This window comes from Miniopterus schreibersii, assembly GCF_964146895.1.
Source record: "Miniopterus schreibersii genome assembly, chromosome: 15".
NCBI classification, from domain to species: Eukaryota; Metazoa; Chordata; class Mammalia; order Chiroptera; family Miniopteridae; genus Miniopterus; species Miniopterus schreibersii.
This window is the reverse complement of record NC_138115.1, coordinates 41,649,333-41,667,566: the sequence shown is the minus strand read 5'-3', so window position 1 is coordinate 41,667,566 and position 18,234 is coordinate 41,649,333. Positions and strand designations below refer to the sequence as shown.

At 42.0% G+C, this 18,234-nt stretch overlaps 1 protein-coding gene across 4 annotated transcripts in view; it reads left to right on the top strand.

The window, feature by feature from the left end:
• Positions 1-728: 728 nt before the first annotated feature.
• The window catches only part of LOC308567671 (uncharacterized protein), a 275,010-nt gene continuing 257,504 nt past the window's right edge, over positions 729-18,234 (top strand). For 2 of the 4 annotated variants that reach the window (XM_081159492.1, XM_081159491.1), the window contains exon 1: positions 729-772. The gene's annotated coding sequence lies outside the window, so the exon portion shown is untranslated. The remainder of the gene's footprint in view (positions 773-18,234) is intronic. The other 2 variants (XM_081159493.1, XM_081159494.1) reach the window with 2 other exon arrangements.

Here is an 18,234-nt window from a genome sequence, read left to right as displayed (position 1 = left end):
ATCTTTATCTTAGATGGACTCCAGGAGTTTAGTTAATTGACATAATGAAAGTCAGAAATGAACATTTTATTCGTGAAATGATTGGTGCTCGAGATATGTTGGTTAGCTTACAGGATTGGAGCCCCAAATCTGACCCAGTATCCTGTGTTTAGCCACTTTTAGAAGATTCTGATCTTTGATCTCCTATTAACTGAGTCCTACTGCTGGAAATTGTCACATTTTTCTGGAGTGAACATTTCTTGCAAAATACTTTCAGAGTATGTGAAAGGACCTAGAGCAGAGTCTTCACCTTCCTCCAGAGACGATCGATGCTGGTTTGCTAATCAATAGTTGTACGTGTAGAAGAACTCAATCCGAGACTGACTTCCATTGCTCAGTGTGACCTGGCAGCCAGGATGTGGGGAGGCCTTAACTTTTCATCCGTTTCTGACTCCTCCCTTCCACCAGATGTAACCAAGTATTTGTCCATGACAAAATAACTGGTCAGCGCACAGCGGTTTCGTAAACGCAGATACTCTAGATTAGCTGCAAAGAGAGATTGCAGAGACTGTTTGGTAACAAAACACTTAGGCTTTAGTGCATCGGGAGTGAAGAAATCTCAGCGTGATGTGTGCTCTTGCATAATCATCTGAACAAGTCTCAAGAGGTTATTAATTATTAAACCACCGAATCATTGGAAAAGCATGTGCCACTTGTGCCTTCGGGCATTTCAAAAGATTGCCTCCTTCCTGAACTTGATAGCACTCACTGATTCTTGTTTAGAGCTGCCCTGGTAAGTGCTTATCTCTAAGTCATAATAACCTTTCAACCATCTGCTCACGCTCCACCTTAAGGCTATCAGAATGCCACCGATTCTTTAGATTTCCAGAGGAAGTAGCTCAGAGAGGCTGCCTTTGAAATTTATTGTCATCATTTTGCCTCCACACATGAAACAAACTCCTGAATGATAATTAAAATATTGGGCAATTTCCCTAACACTTAATGTTTTATTTGACTGGTTTTATAGACACCTTTTATTATGCTCTATACTTTTTTCAGCTCAGCCATCTGCTCCGATACAATGTATTTGCTTTTTTTATGGGGAACACCCATGTTCCCTAGGTCATTTTTCTCTAAGTAGAGAAAACTAGATCATGGTTTTACCATAGAAAAGTTTTATTGTTCTGGTTTTCCAGTCGGCTCTTCTGTGTAAAAGTTTATTACAGAAAAATGACAATTCTGTACATAAAATTATACTTCTGAGTGACGTGTACAATCTCTAGTCAGACCTAAAAATGATATTGGCGTTGCATCTTCCAGTTCACAAAGATTCTTCACTTGCATGATCTCATTTATTTCTCAAGAAAATCACATGACGTAAGCAGGGCAAGAATTAACTCTGTTGTGCAGATAATGAAATTGAGATTCCAAGACACTATTGACTTGCCTGAGGCTGCAGAGTTAGTAAAAACCAGAACACAAATCAGTTACCTGACTGTTCTTTCTTCTATTCCCTATGGTCTTCCTAACCACATTTTTTTGCTTGCTTACATGTCTCGAAAATGGGCTTTCACCTCTGCACCTGGCTCAGGGTATACTGACATGCTCAAGTCAATCCCTAAAGTCCGTGTACCGTCACCTATCCGAAGCCAGGGTGCCCCGGGAGAACTGCTACAGCTCAGGCAGCAGAGAGCACCCTAACATACAGAGGAGCCGAGGAGAGATGCCTGTCCAGGAGAGTCCCATAGAGATGAGGGGTTGGGGACAACAGAGTCTGGGTGAGAAGAGAGATATCTTCTCATTTATCCACTGCTCTTGACACCACCCTGATGCTCTCATAGTTGTCCTCTCCTCCTTGCGTGGCCTCAGGGCCTCTTGATCCAATTTTTGAACCAGTGAATGACCTTTTAGAATGTGACTCTTTGGTGCATCTTCATAAATGTGGCCTCTCTCGGCCCTCCCTGCAAGCCAACAGCATACTTTTCTCCAGAACATGAGACCCTGATCTGGAATTCATGGAATTTGCCAGGATGTGCAAAACCTTGTAAGTATTTACATAAATGTGCTTTCAAAAGAGGGGATTGTAGCTCTTTCATCAGATTCTCAAAGGGGACTGTGATTTTAAAAAAGAGAAAAAATAAGTTTACTGATAATATTTAGAGTGAGCGGTAGATCTGGGGACCAAACCCCGTGCATCGCACCCTGGAGTCCTTATTCTGATCTTTCATATCCTTCCTGTGGCTTCTATCCTCAAGTGACAAGAGGCTGCTGGGGCTCCAGCCATCGTATCTGGGCCCGTGAAGGAACAAAAGGAAGGACAACATCAAAATGGTTCTCTTCTAGCTCTCTGTCCTCTCTTTCAAGGAGACTTCCCAGAAGTTCCACCCAACAACTTCACCCGATTGCCCAGAATTTAGTCGCTTGACCACACAGGGCTGTAAAGGAGGCTGCAGAACATGGTGCTTCCGCTGGGCGCGACCACACCCAACAAAGAGTACAGGAGAGAAGAAGCCTATTCCTGCCAGTTGGCTTTGTTTTTTCAAAACAGCCAGAGTTCTTCTCTAAAATATTTTAAAGAATATGTCCTCTCTCGTACATCTTTTTTCATAGTTCCCTAAAGTGTTTTCCTTTATGTACCTAAGCGTTACAGAAGCACTTAGCAGACAGCATAAGCTGAGTCAGGTGTAAACATCTGTGTTTCATTCAAGTACACGGCGCCTTCCCACATGTGTCGTTTGCTGTGATGTTTGTCTCTCCACCTCCAGCGATGTTTTCCATGCATTTCCTGTAAGTTTGCCAGCAACAGCCTTTCAGTTTGTTGCCAAATTGCACCTTCATGTTATTTCAACCATTTTTACTCTGGAAGAAACAACAACAACAACTCACTTATAACTGTGGAGTGGCATTTGGTGAAACACTGGGTTGAGCATATTGTGACACCAGCTTCACTGAGTATGTTTAGCTTTTAGTTGTCTTGTTAGTTATGTTTTCATACTAATATTAGCTGTAAATTCAAGGTGTTTCTGTTAAGAAAATTTTGGTATGTTGTTCCAGGATTGGATTTTATATTATTATTATTATTATTATTTTCAACTTCAGAAGGAACATTTTTTAAAAATATTTTTTATTGATTTCAGAGAGAGGAAGGGAGAGGAAAAGAGAGATAGAAACATCAATGATGAGAGTCACTGATCGGCTGCCTCCTGCATGCCCCCTACTGGGATCGAGCCCACAATCCCAGCATGTGCCCTGACCAGGAATCAAACTGACCTCCTGGTTCGTAGGTCAACACTCAACCACCGAGCCACACCAGCTGGGCTGGACTTTATGTTATTAGCATGACACAGCCCTGTGACTTAAACTGTTCTGATAAGTGCTAAGAGCCATTTGACGTAAGCCACGTTTGTATTTTTCAATGTCTAGAAGCCACATTAAAAAATGTAAAAAGAAAGGTAAGATTAATTTTAATAACACATATTATTTAAACCAATATATCTAAAATATTATCATTTCAACACTTATTAGTAGAACAAGTTACTGAGACACTTTATGTTATTTTCTATGCAAAGTCTTTGATTTTCATTCTATAGTTTCCATTGACCCCACGTGTCCACTTGAACTAGCCACAGTTGAGGTGCTCACTACTTACTGAAAGAGAGGGGACATGGACGAAGGGGACACCAGCGTCCAGGACGCAATCCCCACCAGAGGCAGCCCGAGGAACATGTTCTTATCAATGGAAGGGACTGTTAATGGCTTCTAGGAAGGTGGTCTGTTGGGGACTTTTCTCTCTTGTGACACAAAAAGGAAGGAGTCAGCCCAAGAATATTTTCACGGAATGTGTTGTCACACAGTACAAGGAAGAGCCATTACAACTTTACTTTTCTAACAAGTTAGTCAAACAAACGTAGATTGAAAGGGAAAGCTAAAATGGAATATAAGAGAAACGCAAGTTTTGTAGTTGATGAGCTGAAATTGTCAATGATTCCAATATAAGGACCCGCATACCTGTACACCTGAGTATATTGATTCCCATTCCCTCTACACAGTGGCATGAATTATGGAGCGTAGGTTGTGTGCTCAGCCTCACTGCTTACTAGCTGTTCCATCTGGGGCAACTGAGTTAACGTCTCTGAATGTCACTTTCTTTATTTCCAAAATTAGAGAGAATATTTCTCCTGCTTGGATGGGGAGATTAACCCCCACATCATGAATGAATGGATAAAAAGTGCCCTGTGAAGAATATGCTCACATATTTTATGATTTATTTATTATAGTATTATTACAACAGGAGATTGATTTGGGGGCATTCTGATCTATAATATAGCTTGATTTCCAGTAATATTCCAGGTGTTGGGTCTGATGCTTTTCAATATAGCATGTTTTCAACACTATCCGTGCGCACTCCCCTGGCATCCCAGAGGGCTGAGCATGCACTGGCCCACAGAGCACAGGGAGAAGGATGCTACAGGATTCCCACGGCTTCGGCCTTCTTTCCTGGACCACTTACTCTCGGGATTCTGAGCTGCCATGTAAGAAATCTAACCACCCTAACGTTGCCCTGGCCGCGAGGCCTTGAGGAGAAATCACATGGAAAGGTCCTGAGACTCCGTCGAAAGAGATGCCAGAGAGCTCCAGGCCCTCAAGTCATGTAGGCTCAGGCACCAGATATGTGGGTGAAGATCACCCTGTCCCTATGCACCCGAGTCGACCCCAGCCACGGAGTCTTCCCGGCTAAGGGTCTGCACAGCGTAGCACAGACGAGCCATACTGATTATATACCTGATTTGAATTCCTGACCTACAAAATTCACAGCACAATAACAGTCACTGACATACCACAGAGCTCTGGAGGGGCATGTTACACAGGAATAGATAATCAGGGCCGTTTCTCAACGGGTTTCCCCAAAACCCCGCATAATCCCAGTGGAAACTGAGCCCGTGAGTGCGCTTGAGCAACTCTGAGGCCTACCCTGGGAAACGGTAGATCTGGTGTCTGAACCCCGGCCCGCCTCCCAGGTAGAGGCTGTTCTGACCGCAGTCGGGCTGAGCTCTGAGGACGCGCGGGCGGGCGGCCTGCTGAGCCCGCAGGATGAAGGGGCAGCAGGAACCTCCTCGGGCTGCGCTGCTTGTTTGTTTGTTTCCAGGCGTCTGCAGGATGATCATTCGAGGAGCTGAATCCCTCACATTTGTTATTATCTGCCTCAGACATCTTAATTAAACGCTCTGGAGGCCTGTACCATGCAATCAAAACTCTAAGCACTTTTCTCTCTCCGGGAAAAAAAAAAGTCAACGAAAATGCCCGGCCGCTGTTCAGATTCCAGCGATTGATTTTTGCTCCTGTTTATAACCTCCTTTCTCTCAGACAACACAGGTCCCCCAACAAGATAAGAGTTAATAAAAGCAAGTCAGCGCCCCCCGAGGAAAAGAGGGTGGGGAGATGGGATACCGATAAGGGCTGGCTGGCTCTGGTGGTTCAATAGGCGAAGGTTAAGAGACCTCAGTTTAAAACGTGTTTGAACTTGAAAAATCCTTTCCTGAAACCCCAATAGAAGGTCTTTTCACTTTCACAATGAATTTTGCCCTACGTAGACTTTGGCAATGAGAATAAAAAAAAGAAAAGAGAGAGAAGACAAGAAAGCAAAGGGATATTGTATTATATAGCAAACATTTCATCAACTAAGGTTTTAGATGGAAAATAATTTACTCCCTCAGTTTTACTAGGTGAGGAGACCAAGGCCCAGAGACCCCTGTGGTGTTTCTGAGGTGGCAGAAAACCAATGGAAGCGATGACTGGGGGAGAATTCTCGATTCTGTACTCTTGCTTCCTAAGATTTGTCCGTATTTATTTTGATATTGTGCACCTTTATTTTTATTCAATGCAATGGTTATGATTGATGTTTGTTTTGCATAAAATTGGGCCACTATGGTTCTGTGAATTTAGAATAAGGGCGGTCCAGAGATTTTTAGAGACAGTGAGAAGTGGAGAAAGAAGAAATACAATTTGAAAGGTGAAACATCAATACCATTTTAGCAGCTATAACTGAGCCCCTAAACAATCTATGGAAGGCTCCCATTAGGTGATTTGCATATGTTATTCCATTTAATCTTCACAATTCCCTGAGGTCAGTTTTCTTATCTCCATATGTACTTGAAGACTTGACTTTTAAAGAGGTTAAGTCACCTTGGCAATGGAAAAGCTTTGGCTTGAATACCCAGTCATCTTATCCGGAAACCTATGTTCACTCTACTGGGCCAGTGTTTCCCACGATATATACTTAGGTAGCGCTAGGATGGCACAATATATTTCATATTTCTGTGTTTATATTAGTTTGCACTAGAAAAATTAGACAACAGGCACATAAAACTCAAATATTTGTGGATATTATTTCTTACAATGGGGTTGAGATATGTATTTAAGTTTAAAAAGTGGGTAGAGTCAAAATAAAAGATATATTAAATAATCACATAAATAAATAATAATATAAAATAGTTTAGGCAAAAATATGAAGTAGTATGCAATGAATCTGAAGTTTGAGAATCTCTGCACTATGCTGGACTACCATGATATCATTGATTGGCTATTTGCTATTTAAAGATTTTCAAAGAATTTGCTCATGTTTTCTGATACTGAACATAAGTGAGATGTCATCTTAGTTTTTGTTTTTTGTGTTTTTTTTGTTTGTCTTTTGCTGCAAAAAGCTTTGTTGTTTCCATTTGGTCCAGGGCATGGGAGAGGGCTCCAGAGTAGTCAAAAGACTGCCCTGTGGTGACAGGGAAGGCCTCAATCAGAAGCCAGACCCCAGGGGGACACAGAGGGGCCCTCAGAGGCCTCTGGGCTCCGAGGGCTCCTCCCGGCGCTTGCGGGAGGGCTGTCCGGGAGACACCGGCCGGCCCAGCCGGGGCCTGCCCGCTGTGGAGGCCGGGCAGCTGCTGCCCCGCTTCCCCATGAGCTCCACCTGCCCGCCCTGCAGGCGGCTCTCCCGGGGCTCCCTGGTGCGGGCTCTGTGCGGGGGGAGCCCGGGCCGCGGGCCCCGGAGCGCCCGGCTCAGGCGCTTCTCCAAGGCTGGGGCGGCTTCCACGGCGCCCTGAGTTTTGCCCCCTCATCTTGTGAAGACTCCTGCACGTCCTGGAAGAGGGCACAGCTGCCGTCACACTGGTTTCGCATCTTCAAGAGATGCTCGGCACCCTCGGCTTCTCTGCCAACCCCAGGGAGCAGCGGCCCGCGCCCTGCAGAGCCCCGTCCTCGCGGTGGAACGAGAAGCCCCCAGAGAGGTAGGTGTAGAGGCCCCAGATGCAGGGTGACCGGGTGGCTGAAGGCGGCCTCCACCTCGGGAAGTAATTCTGACGAATTTGGGAGCTCGTGGTTAGTTGGCAGTGAGAAGTTAAGCTCAAAAAACAGTGTTGGCTGGTCTGCAAGGCCGAGGAGGGCTGAGAGGTCCTGAAGGTGGGGACTGGAAAAGAGGCTGGAGGGTGGTCAGAGGCTGGTAGAAGGGGCGTCCCTGGGCCTATTCTGTCCAAACACTGTTGAAGCAAGAGACAGATCCAGGGACCACTGAGGGCACTGCTGGTGAGATGTGGTTTTAAAGTGATGGCAATGATATTAGGGTTAGAGTATGTTCTTTAAAAAAAATCACTCCTTTCAAAGGCATTTGTTTAATTTAGTAGGAATGCAAATCTCATATATTCACAAAGGGTTGTTCTCAGATGAGAGCACTATCCATCCATTCATTCATTCATTCATTCACGCATTCAATGTAGTTTATTACGTACCTGAAAAGTAGTAGAAATAGTGTAATTAAGGCACATTCCCTGTGTTAAAAGAACTCATGTCTACTGGGGGAGACGGTCATGTAAACATTTATTCATGACATTATAATTTGTGGGCAAAGTCCTATGGAATCCACTGAAGAGTGAATTACTCTCAAACTCTCCAGGAGTGCGATCTCTGGGAAAATTTCACAGTGCAGAGAATTCTATTGTAGATAAAAACCAGGCACTAAATTCAGTGCAAATGCAGGTCAGGCAAAAATCTGCTACTCACATCTGATCAAGTATGGGAATCTCATTTAGGGTAAAGGTGGAACATGATACTTTACAAAGTGAAAGAGCTAGCATAATTGTAACCCAGAGCTCATCCTATTTTAACACCACCCTTCTTTATCAGATAAAATTATTTTCAGTAATAATTCTGATGTTAAAGGATTCATAATAATAATGGTGAGAAAAGAAACAGAGTAATGGATTAATACTTTGTAATCACATTAACTTACTTTTAGAACAAAGGGAAAAGTGTGTACCATCATATTGTTCATGCATAGTAATCAATAATAACATGACAGTTTTTTCTTGAGGCTTAATTTTTGCCAATTTGTTGATGACTTCATCAAAATTAATCTTCCTCATACATTCCTGAAAAAAGGAGTATAGCTAGATTGTTCAATCTGTTTCACTCATAATTAATTGATCAAAGAACACACGTTATTAATTTTAATTTCAAAATGTTTCTCACATGCAGCAACATATATGGAAATAGTTATGAAAAATCTTAAGCATAAGGATAAATTTGGCAGAGATTATAAAAATTCCATTTTACAATAACGCCCCCAAATACACCTACCCATATATTCACTTCTTCAAGATAGTAGATTTATGATAACTTTGTAAAGTATATAAATGTCTAATCATTATGTTGCACACCTGAAGCTAATATAATATTGTATGTCAATGGTAATTGGAAAATAAATTTAAAAATAAACAAAAAGGTAGTGTGATTGATTCCAGGGGCTTTAAAGAAATGTCTCTGCAGTTGAAGAATTGTGAGCACAAATTAAAACTCCATACAATGGCAGAATTAATCACCCGAGCTCTGTTTCTTGTCTCTGCAATCGCTGTGCCATCAGTGTTTATTTCTGAGCTAATGTTTAAGTTGGAATGTATACCACAGGGGTTAGAAACAGAAACTTTGCCTGAAGCCTGCTCAAAGGCTTTCAAACTGTTACAAGGTCACTGGAAAAGCGAATGTGTGTAGCTGGGGCTAGGTTTTCTGGGCTAGCTGTCTAACAGGATTCTCTGAGTTTCATGTGGAAATAATAAAATTTACTAATTTTCTGGTTATATAGTTATTTAAAATTCAATGATAATTATAACAATTGTTTAGAACTTAAACAACAACATTTATTTTTTTTTTTTATTTTTCACCCTCGCCTGAGGATATTTTTTCCATTGCTTTTCAGAGAGAATGAGAGGAAGGGAGAGGGGGCGAGAGAGAGGAACATTGATGTGAGAGACACATCGACTGGTTGCCTCCCACACGTGCCCCATTTGGGGTTGGGGAGCCAGCCCGAAACCCAGGAATTGAACCCTCGACCCTTCAGTGCTCAGGCTGACCCTCTAACCACTGAGCCACAACAACATTTTTAAAAGAGGAATATCTCTCTATCGCTGTCATCATTCAGATTTGCTGGTGCTTAGTATTAACAAAAAGTAGGCTGACGTTTAGTCGTTTTATTACTGCTTTAGCATTGTCTGTAGGCACTACGTCTGTCTTATAAACAGAAGCAGGGCCAGCCGCTCCCCGGCCCACCCTTAGTATGCTGCTGCTCTTGGGCAATCTTTGCTAGATAGCGGAGCTAAATCATGTCTAATTAGACCCAGGAATTGGGCCTGCCCCTTCCAGTAAGGTCAACAGTACCAGTCACCCTCTAATCTCTCCTGTGAGCCTCTAAGTTCACTGGGAGAAAACAGAGCGCAGGTATCTACGTCAGGAATTCTGCCCACACATCCTGCCCTCGGGGGTTCTTGCTCACTGTGCCAGGAGTGACACCACATCACTCAGCACAGGCGAGGGAGCCTGACTCCCGGTTCTGTTCCTCTTTCCCTCGCCGAGGGATAAGCTGGCTTCCACTGTCTATCCGCAACTTCAGACAAGGCCTTCAATTCTTCCCCCCTCCTTTTACCTTTTTAAAAGTTTTTAGTTAAAGTGATGAACACAGGTTTTATTCAGTGGCTGCAGATAGTGGGGAAAGAGCAAAGTCCATTCCCATTGGCACAGAGGCGACTAGATGTTTCATTTTATTTTTATTTTTTATTAAAGTATAGTCTATAGTCAGTGTGCAATATTATATTCATTTCAGGTGTACAACAGAGTGGAATTAGGAAAATCAAAACAAACAACCAAACAGAACCAAACAAGAGCAGACTCAGAGAAACAACAAATACACTGATGGTTGCCAGAGGACTGGGGGGTGGAGGGAAGGGTGAAAGGTGCAGGGAGAGCGTGATAACAATGTAATGACTTTGCATGGGGACAGATAGTTTCTAGACTTAGTGTGGTGAGCGCATGGTAAGGTATGTAAAGGCCTCCCATTCTTACAACCGTGTCTCCTCCTCTGGAAACATGTAGGCGTTGGCGTACCACAGGAGACACACTCAGAGGGCTGCAGAGGCCAGGCAGGCTGTGACTGAGTGGAGAGGGCAGGGCATGGGCAGGAGGGGGAAGGAGAGGCTGGGAAGACCCGAGTGCCCACATCTGTCCAAACTGGGTAGCATCTACTTCGTTCTTGCCAGTTACTGCCACATGCGGGGTCAGGGCTGCCACATGTTTCCATTTTTCCAAAAAGATCAGTTATCTTGCTTTTCTATGTTAAATCTCAGGTTTTTAAATGTTGGTAGTGAATTAAAAGTATTTAAAACCTGTATGAGCCAAACAACACATAACTGCCAGCCGGTGTCTGGTCTCCAGACTTTGAGAGCTTTCTGATCCTTGGGTTTCCTTCGTGATTCTACCTTGCTGGGAAGGAAGAGGCTTGGCCGTCATTCCTGGGTGGGACATCCAAAAATACAGTTCCTGGTCCAGTGCCAGACTTACAGCTTGGAGTTTCATAAATCAAAAACTATATGTTGGTTTGCCTCAAATCTGTTTAATCCATCCGGATCGCATCCATCAGGCTGCGAGAAAGGGGAATTACCTTTGATCAATGGTTACCACTCTACATCATGGCTTTGAGGGCCATTTGGAATGGGGTTGACTTTTTCTGTTAAGATATAATTACAAATAGAAATGGAAATGAAAGAAATGGAAATTCCCAAGCTAGCCAGGTACAGAATGAAGGTACAGAAGATTTTTGTGCTAATATGCCTCTTCATTTTTGTGGTGAAAGGCAAGGTTATAACCTTTTGGAAAGGGTAAATGAAGTTAAGACCTATCTTTTCTATTTGCTTTGTATATACTCGTGTGTGTGTGTGTGGTGTGCACGTGCGTGTGTGCATACGCAGTAACATTATCAGCTTAATTTTTTTGAGCAGTATATTATTAGGGACACTTTTCTTTAATCTTGTGGTTTACTGCAAGTCACTGCCCATTTCAGTTCTTCTCTTATTGCCTTGTTAGTTTTCTAAAGAAACCCTACAAAGCACTTTTAAGGATTAGTAAGAGATGAGAAGTCATTGAGATTAAGAAGAGGAAAAGGGGAGCAGGGGGCCAGGAAAAGGCAAAGGCAGGGGAAATAAAGCCTGAACAGAATTAGTATTCATTTTAGTCATTAATGGAAAGGATTGCTCTGAACCGTCCTGTTGGGTCTTGGTGGGCGCGCCTCAGGGATGGAAACCTGTGCCCTGGTTCTTTCGTTCCCTGTGTCCACTGCAATGGGAGAGGGCACTTATTCAAATGCAATGTTATTTCTGGAGAAATTGCAAGAACATACCGAAAGCCAGTGTGTGAGAATTCTCTCATCCCCAATTTTTCATGCCATTCAGGACATTTTCATTTGCATTGTTTGTTGCGAACAATTGAAGCTGAGGAGAGAGCTTACTCAATTATAAATTAAACCTTTTCAAAAGGGGATTAAAAATGATCTTATAAACAGGCTTTTTAGTGCGAGAGCACGAGCTTCAAGCCTGAATTGAAAATCAATACCACATAGAAACTGAAGCAGGCGAGTTTAATTAATCCACAGTTTATCCGCTAGTGTTGTGATAAACAAAAAGAAACTGTAATTTTCTTAGAACCTTTCTGTTTAATTTTTAGGAACAATTGCCTTAACTGAGAGGGTAATTACTAGTGCAGAGGAAAGCCTGTGGATGCTTTGCAATTTCAGGAACAATACTGAAGGTCTCCATGCTTGAAATTTAATCTGTCTCATGCCGCTGTGGTCCTAATAAAAGAGTACCTGAATTTCAACCACTCATAAAGTACTACCTCTTGTATTTGTCTGTGCTTGCCTGTTTTTATTTAACTCCTGGGGGCGGGGGTAAGCATGCTTCAGTCATTTAAAACAATTATTCTAAAATATTGCCTCATTGATGAAAGGAACAAAGCATTCCTGGCAGGGCCAATAAGTGATTTATATATAACACTTTTCAATGAACATTTCACTTTGCACTTTGCATGCACAGACACAAGCCAAGAGAAACCAGGAATGTAATTTCAGAATCTGTATGAGAATTTCAAGGCCACATGTCAAACTCAAGAATGGAGGAAATAAGAAAAAAAATCAGCATTAAAAATAATCATCCTTGTAACTGAACTTTTGCACACATCTCTAATTATTGAAATAGGTGTCTTTTTAGGGCAGTCTTGGTTGTAGGGAATCTTGGTAGGTTTCCAACTCTAGATCTTGCTTAAAATGCAAAAATTTGGAATGTATCCCAAATCAATGAATCAGAATATCGAATTTATAGTTCTGGAGAGTAGGACCTAGGGAACTGAATTTTAGACAGGCTTCCCTAGGGGATTCTGATGCAGATCACATTTTAGGAAACCCTACACCACAGCTGCAACAAATTACCCAAGTTTATCAGACATTTTGCTAGCAGTTAAATGCTTTTAAAACTCAGTAAAGAAAGAGAACACACTCTGAGCTGCTCTGTCAAAGTTAGGTGATCATTCCAGGACCTGCGGCCTTGACCTGCCTGGCTGTCAACCTCAAGAGATAACCTAGGAATATCCCTATGGGCTGCTGACAACCAGGCCCCTCCTTCCCCGACTCTCTGTTCAACAGAAGCTCTTCTATCTTTTTCTTGGGAAGAACTACAAAGTTAAGACAAGCATTCTTGTGAGAGTTTTGCTAATGGATTGGGGGACTAATATATAAGTGGATCCTCCCCCACCAGATTCTAACCAGCTGTTCAAGGCCATCCTCTGTTCTGACTGGTTATTGCCTAGAACATCCCATTATTAAATATTTTACATATCCAGTGTGTTTTTTTATTGAATTCCTGTGGCAGACAGCAATATTCGGCCTCTTAACAACCGTTCCCAGCCCCAATTTTGCTTTTCTGCTTACTACTGTAGAGGAAGGAAAAGTCAGTGTTTCCTTTCCCAGCTTCCCTGGCAACCAAGAATGGCTTGTCCCACAGTTTTGAACAGGGAGCTATGAGGCAGGCTTCTAGAGTCCTCCTGAGAGGACTTTCCTCCGTGATGAAAGTAGAAGGGTATTCAGAAAGAGCTTTCCTCCCTTTGGAAGCAGTCACATGAGGAGGTGACGTAGGAAGTGGCAGCAGCCATCTAACCGCCCCAGGGCAGAGTCCAGGAGAAGGTCAGACGCCTGTGCTCCACACTGTCCCTGCAGAGCTGATGAAGCACGCCTGGGAGGAACAACCTCCAGATTTCTTGTTGAATAAAAAATCATGGCCTTGAACTTTATTTCTTCTTATAGTTTAGTATGTTTTGTTTCTTTTACCTGAGAGCATTCTAACTGATGTTGTCTATAACAAGTCTCTCTCTTCTTCTCTGGGCCATCTTCTCTCAGTGCAGGGGTGGGAACCTCCAGCCCGCAGGCCTTATCATTTTGGTCTGGCCCTGCTAAGGCAACTGCAGGTGGGACTCAAAATTCAATAAATCTAGGAGCTTTTTACATAGCTAATTTTTAAGTTGATAATTCAGTATGGCCTGTGAATGATGTTATAAATATCCAAATGCCCCTTGGCAAAAAAAAGTTTCCCCACCCCTGTCTTAGTGGAATATTTTTCCAAGAACTTTCTTTAAAGTAATCTAAGATTTCTAACGTGATGACCTGTAGTATAATTTGTGTATACACACACACACTCACACTTCAGATTCAAGACCAAATTATCCAAAGTTAAAATTCTATAACTTGCACAAAAACTTAAAACTATCTTCTTAATTATCATTTTATTAATTTATTGATATCTACCTTATCTTGCTCTAAAATGCATTTAGAATAACTTACAAGTATTCACACATTACAGACACATTAAATAAAAAGAATAAAGACAGCCTCTGAAAGGGAGCAAAAGTAAGGACATAAAATAGAGCCTGAAGGGAGGAAGATAGAAAAATGCATAACAAGTCTCAGAAGCAGGGCCATCTATATAGTTGTTGTTAAACCAAGGAGTAGTTATTCAAAAGCCAACCCATTGTTCAGAACAATTGTAACTATTCCTGATCCTAATGTCAGGAAGGATTGTTTATTTCTGCGGATCCTTATAAGTAAAGTATTGTGCAATGTCACCAGGCTCTGTGCTGAGTATGGCATCCCTCAACATTTGACTGTGGCATCACACGACAGTGTGTGGTCCTTCCTGGGGCTCATCAACACAGCCCACAGTGAGGCAGAGCATAGTCCCTAAATGGAAGACTTAAATGGGATTTATGGAGCATATTAGGATAACCCTTGCTTAGTTCAACTACATGGAATCTAATTTCTTTTTTTAAAACATATTTATGTCCTTATTGATTTCAGAGAGAGGAAGGGAGAGTGAGAGAGAGAATCGTCAATGATGAGAGTCATTGATTAGCTGCCTCCTGCACGCCCCCTACTGGGGACCGAGCCCGCAACCCTCACATGTGCCCTGATGGGGAATCGAACCGTGATCTCCTGCATCATAGGTCGATGCTCAACTGCTAAGCCACACTGGGTGGGCCAGAATCTAATTTCTTAAAAAGAGTGTTGTGATTTTAGTGTTAAGAGTACAGACTCTAGAGTCAGGCTGCCCGCCTTTGAATTCTGGGCTCAAAGCCTATTAGCTGAGTGACCATGGACAAGTTACATAATCCTTTTGTGCCTCAGTTTCCTCATAGGGATGATCAAAATAATACTTAGTTGATAGTATTTAGTGAGAAGTGCATGTGTTTCAGTTCCAGGCACATAACAAATACTATGTAAATGTTTGCTCTTATCCTAATTAGGGTCCTCGACTGAATTTGTCCCTCCTTCTATCCAGTGAGCACACCATTGTGTTGGTTCCTGTTTTCTTGGTTTTGCTATATTTTTATTGAGTATTTGAATATGTTTGAGTAGGGGATTTATGCTTCTCTTAGGCACAGTCCCTACTACCCCTTATTGTCATACACTGATCTGCCTCACGTATGTTACTTGTTAGGTTCTTGAAACTTGAGATGGCCTTCTTAGCCCTATGGCTCTCTCTTGTCTTTGATATTTTCTGGTTCAAAAGGTATCCCTCCCCTTTAGCTGTCAAGGGCAGGTTCTAGAACTGGAGCCACGTGGAGCTGGAGGAAGAGCGGAGTGATGTTCTGCACCACTCAGTCTTGGGGAGCTGGTACAGAACAGTGGTATCGCACTCCCTGATTACCTTTGCTGGTTGTCTTGTAGTTTGACCATTAAGGTTTGAATCCAGTATTCAAGAGATGAACACTTAGCTTCAAGCTTCTTCCTCTGGCATTTTATGTTATCTGTCTTAACCACTATCATGCCAAAGACTACCTCAAAAATTGTGGCGCCCTGGTCAGTGTGGCTCAATTGGCTGGGCATCGTCCTGGGTACCGAAAGGTTGCCGATTCTATTCCTGGTCAGGGTACACGCCCAGGTTGCGGGTTCGACCCCTGGTAGGGAGTGTGCAGGAGGCAGCAAATCGATGTTCTGCTTTCACATTGATGTTTCTCTCTCTCTCTTCCTTTCCTTTCCTCTCTCTCAAAACATCTTTAAAAAATAACAGTGGGAAAGACACCATTATAAAAGGATGTGCTCAGGAGGGTAAACTGCTTTTCCTGTAGCCATCTCATTACTTGAGCTGAGGTCGTTCCCCTCGGAGTCCGAGCAGCTAAATCTATTAGCAATGATTGCAGTAGACTCCTCAATAACCAATAGTTGTAGGGAGGACAAGTCTTACATAAGTCATTGGAATATCATGAGATTGACATTAGTGGTAACCAATCAAATGCATCACATCAAGCTTGCCCATGTTTTGACAGAACAGATTCATACAAAGCACTTTAATAAATGATCCTATTTTATTATATGGATTTGAACTTTCTGGAAGATATTTTTCCCCTCTAGAATATGCATATTTTTTAACTGTTTCCTCATATTCATTTCTTCTCATTATTGACACTTTGAGAACTTTCATGTTAGACAAGAAGGAACGTTTCTCAGGTTCCATAGGAAGAAAATTGCTGGATTTCATTCAGAAAATTCTGGGATTGAACTGCAAATAACAGTGGCCCCTCTAGTTAAGAGGTCCCTTTACTCCCAGACCTCTGTCAAAAATGATGCAATTTGAGACCCTCTGGGTTTTTCCTTTCTCTATACTTGTTGCCTTTTGATTCTGTGTCAAAGAATTATTCTCATTAGAACAATAACAACAAAAACCCTTTGTTCTTTCATTGGTCTCTTGGGTGGTTTTAGTGGTATTGAACTAAGACATATATTTGCTGTTTCTTGAAACCATGAATTCCACATCTCAATGGGGTCATTACAGCCCTGCAGTATGAGATAAATCAAATTGTATGGCATTTGTTTGAAAGATTTCTAAAGAACAAAAGGAGTGTATGTGTCAGGAGGAAGGATGGGGGTGGGTGGAATCTATTCATACCTCCAAGATCATGGACAACTCCCTCTCCTTAAAATAGATGCCCTTTGTGGCAGGTGCTACTTGTTGCCTACCCAAAATCCTTTTTTCTTGTTTCTTCCTAGCAGGATCCCTGATTTTGTTCAGGGCTACAATGTGTGTAGTTTTAAAAAAAGAAACCCAGCTCCTGAAGTTCCTTTGTGTTATGGAACTGCTCTGTGTCTTGATTGTGACCATAGTTATAGGAATCTATATAGGTGATAAAATGTCACAGACATATAAAAAATGAAAACTGAGCTCATGAAAAAAAACCTGGTGAAATCATAATGAGGTCGGTAGTCTGGTCTAGTTAATTGTAATCTGTCAATATAAATTTCTGAAGTTTGATAATGTACTATAGTTATGGAAGATATTACCATTGGAGGAAGCAGCATAATGGCTACCTGGGACCTCTTGATATGACTTTTTCAACCTCTTGTGACTTTATAATTATTTCTAGACAAAAATTTTAAAAAGTAAATATAGTGACTCAGACTTCTTTGCAAGTAAGGATGATCCTGTGACCTAATTTTGACCAACGTGATAGAAGCAGAATTGAGTAGGCTATCTTACAATACTTAAAAGGGGTAGACAACTGCATACATTTTCGCTTTTTGTCTTTTAGCCTTCTTCCAGCATGGAACACAAGCATAGGGCCAGATGGGCGGCTGGTTTCCTGCAAGTACAAAGTAAAAAGGTGCTTAAGGAGGTGAAGTTGAAAGTTAGAGGGTGCTTGGGTTCTTGACTGTACAAACCCAGGAAAGCCTACTTTGGGGTTTTGCATCACTTGGGAAAAATAACCCTCTTTTATGTTTAAGACATGTAGTAAGGTTTATGTCCTTTGATGATATATATAATCCTAAATACTTTTTTCTTTGTTCCAAATGTAACCGTGATCGCTAAAGGGCAGGATGCCCATGGACTTTTATTTTATCATCTTTAGGAGCACCAGGAAGAATGCGTGGATGACATTTTAGGAGCCCTGTGTTCTTGTAACAATTTATTCATGAGCTACAGGTATACTTTTGGACAAGAAACTCTATTTTCTCTAAGATGGGAGGTTGGACTTAAGAACACTGAAGGCTCCTGTTTGTATAAAGAAAAATCTTAAACCAGGGAATGGATAATGATGGACTGTAGGGACATGCTACATCAGTTATTGTGATTTAACTCACTGGTTAGTATACAAGAAGGATTCAATGTATTAATACACAGCACTTCAAATTGTCTAAATTATGTACTCAATAGTTAGCTAGTATTAATGTGAGAGGGTCTCCCCCATTCCACTCCTCCCCGCCACCGACCATTATGTCACACTACTCTACTTTTGGCTAAGACGATAAAAAAACTACCAGAGCTGTGAATATAAGCACTGGCCAATGGATGATGGTCTAGAAGAAACTAGGATAAGACAAATGAAAGTCTGAAAAGTGAGTACAGTGGAAAT